A 3,722-nucleotide genomic window follows, 5' to 3' on the forward strand; every position below is an offset into this window, starting at 1 on the left:
CCTCTCTGCCCAGAAGACCAATGCAAACACTTCCACCCTCTGTTGTCTGCAGTAATTTGGGGGGCAGGGGGCTTACAGGCAGTTTGAAGGTGCAGTGTGGGCATGCAGTCTCTAAAAGATTCACCAATGCTGTCCTAAATGCTTGGAAGACATTTTTTGGTAGGGTAGCATTTATGACTTCTTTTTATTCTGAAATACGACTCAGAATTAAAAAATAAAAGGAATGTGGATTGAGACAAAAAAACTTGTGCTTGAATGCCATTAGTATATTCTTCATAAAAAGAGACAGAAGTATTAGAAATGAGGAACACTAAACATCACACAAAAGATGAAATTGATTATTTCTTAACTGACAGAAAATGATTGTTGCTGACTTGGGAGTCATTTATGAATTATCTGTTTGTGTAAAACTATAGACAATTTGGAACAAAAGTCAAAAGTCTACAATAAATTAGAAGAAGGCACAAATTTGAAAAGAGACAACATATTAGTGACCATCTCCTGCTTGAAATCTAGTGCTTTGCAAAACCATTTCTCCTTGACATCACACCTGATTTCCCTCTCATTCGTGACACTGAAACCTTTCTGTCAGGATCTTCATGGGGTGGTCTGTCAGATCACAGCCAGCTAGATCCAGAAAGAAGATGTCATGGGGAAAGGTATAACCTTCACAGATGGACACGGTGTGGTCACAACATCATAACACCAGTGGTACCATCAAAGGTATACAGGGACAGCACAGCCTGGGTGGCTGGGATGTTGAAAATATTAGATATAATCTCTGTCATCTTTTATTTACTGGCTTTGGGATTGTGGTTGGGGGGTTCTGTGAGCAGGACAGGGTGCTCTGCAGGGGCCATACAGAGCTCACTATAGAAAACATACAGTCAGACCTCCATTTCATACCAGTTAGTGACGATACCATATTCAGTGGGCTACCTCAGGGTCAGAATAGCTCTCTTGCTTGGGACCTCATCCTCCACATAGTTTTTTTTTGGACCATACCCACCATCACTCCTTGATGCCCAAGGAGCCCAACAATGGAAGGAAAGACAGCCTGAGAAGCATCATCTCCTACAAGACCAGCTTTGCACATTCCTGAGCCATTGTCAACAACAAAGGCAGCCATATCATCATTCATGGTGAGTTTTGAAATTGCAAGTTTAAACCCTTAAGAAAGAGAGTTGTACCTAGAGGCAGAGAGGAGGCATGTGCATGCTGGGTAGAAGAGTTCACAGCTACTGCTCAATACTTTCAATATTCCATAGTGCTTCCTAACACACACACACACACACACACACACACCCCATCTTAAACATAAATATTCTATTGATGAGAAGCAGTACAGAGACTGGCCTTAAAGTCAGAAAAACCTGGCATTCAAGTCCTGTCTCTAAGACATATTGGTTGTGAGACCCTGAGCATATTACTTAACCTTTCAGCACCTCTCTAAAAATTATAAATTACAATGAAAGTGCTAATCTACAGATCTATATTGGCATTGGATATTTGTTCCCCATACCAATGAAACCACAGGTTTAGTTCATAGATTGCCAGTACTCTAAGGATGCAAATTAAAGACCACCTTAATCAAGATTCAAAATTATAGGTTACCAAAAAGAAAGGCAGTGAGGAAGAGGCATGATGGGTATAATTGATTGATTGCAATATATAATGATGACAATCTACTTGCAAAAAGTGGCATCGGATATCATCTAAAAACTGTATGATTGGAAAAGTCAATGTGGTGACCATATTCATGTAGTGAAGTCAAGGAGTATTAGATGGGCAGACCAGGTTCCGCTATAACATCCATAAAATGTCAAAAGATCTAGAGAAAAAATCTCTCATTTTTTGGGTAGTTGTTTCATGTGGGATTTATGGGAAGATATGGCTGTCTCTCATATGTGACCTCCTCTACCCTCACAGAACAACTACCTTAATTCTGGCCCATCTAGATTATTGGAAAAACCTCTTAATTGGTCATTCTACCTCAAATCTCTCCCTAGCTTCATGCATCCTACACACTACTGCCAAAATAATTTTACTTAAAAATAAATGTGATGGAGGCAGCTAAGTGACTCAATAGATTGAGTGCCGGGTCCAGAGATGGCAGATCATGGATTCGAATTTGACCTCAGACACTTCCTAGCTGTGTGACCCGGGAAAGTCACTTAATCCTCATTGCCTACCAACTGCCAACTTGCACCCCCAGAAATATGACTACTCATTTCTGCATCTTAGAGCTCTTACCATTTTTCTGCCTCAGAACCCATATGCAGTATTGATTCTAAGATGGAAGGTAAAGGCTAAAAAATAAATAAATGGGACCATGTGATTCCCCTACTCAGTCAGCTCTGGTAGATTCCTATTGACTCTAGGATAAAATATAAATTTCTTTGTTTAGCTTTAAAGCTCTCCACAATTCAACTCCAACCTTTCTTTTCTAGCCTTGCTGGACATTAGTACTGGTTCTGCACTGCACAATCTTGCAAATTGTCCTTCTTTCTGTTTCTCACACACAACACTCCATCTCCCATCCCGGTACCTCTGGTACTATCCATCTCACGTCCCTGAAATGCATTCCCTCCTCACCTCTGCCTCATACAGCCTCTTTCTTCCTTTAAGACATAGTTCCATGAAGCCTTTTCTGATGCCAGCTGGAGGTACTCTCCCTCTAAAACTACCTTATATTTCACTACTTTGTATGTATTGTGTTATGTACATTTTTAGATGTGCTTGTTGTTTTCCATTAGATCTTAAGCTCCTTACAAATAAGATTGTTTCATTCCTTGTACTAACATCCCCAGTGACTAGCAAAATGCCTGGCGCACAGTAGGTGTTTAATAAATATGAAGCATACCGAAAGTCTTCATGCTACTTTAAATTTTCGTAGCAGAACATTTCAAAGGCAGCTAAGTGGTTCAATGGATAATGCACCAGGCTTGGAATCAAGAAGACTTGAATTTAAATCCAGCCTCGGATACTTACTAGTTGTAGAAAATTGGACAGGTCACTTCATCCTGTTTGCCTGTTTGCCATCCTATTTGCATCCTTATCTATAAAAAGAGCTGGAGTAAGAAATTTCAAACCATTCCAATATCCTTGGCCAAGAAAACCCCAAATGGGGTCACAAAGAGTCAGACATGCCTATGAAAATAACTGAACTGAGCTGAAAACTTCACTAAGACTTTTGGGACATCCCATAGATGTCGTTGATGGATTTATTGAAGATACAAATATGAAGAGATGAGATAGATGTCCACTGGAGACATCCCACATCAATCAAATCACAACTACACTAAAAATCAAAATATAAGTTAACATAATTATTGCACCAATGTGAATGTACACAAAATACACTGGATTCCAAAACAAAATGGGAAACGTGGTCTCAAGAATTTTTCACTTTTTGTACATTCTGTAAATGATATCACTACATTGGAAATAAGAGAAAGCCATTGAGGTTACTAAGCAATAAGAACATCCAGGTCACTTTCCTGTGGCCTGACCCCAAACATCTAGATCTGTTAGCAGAACAGAAATATCCCTCCATGATCTAGAGACCAAACGAACCCAACTATATATATATATATATATATATACATATATATATATAATACTCTGCTGATCTAACTGTGCATTGTAAAAAAAAATGAGTTCAGCTGCTGTTTTTATTATTATTATAACTAAAGTGTTTTGTTTCCCTATGGACAATCATC

General features: G+C 39.0%; 1 pseudogene; it reads right to left on the reverse strand.

The window, feature by feature from the left end:
• Positions 1 to 441: 441 nt before the first annotated feature.
• On the reverse strand, positions 442 to 1,141 carry LOC123248182 (annotated as a pseudogene).
• Between the last annotated feature and the right edge of the window lie 2,581 nt (positions 1,142 to 3,722).

This window comes from Gracilinanus agilis, chromosome 1, assembly GCF_016433145.1.
Source record: "Gracilinanus agilis isolate LMUSP501 chromosome 1, AgileGrace, whole genome shotgun sequence".
Lineage (NCBI taxonomy): Eukaryota > Metazoa > Chordata > Mammalia > Didelphimorphia > Didelphidae > Gracilinanus > Gracilinanus agilis.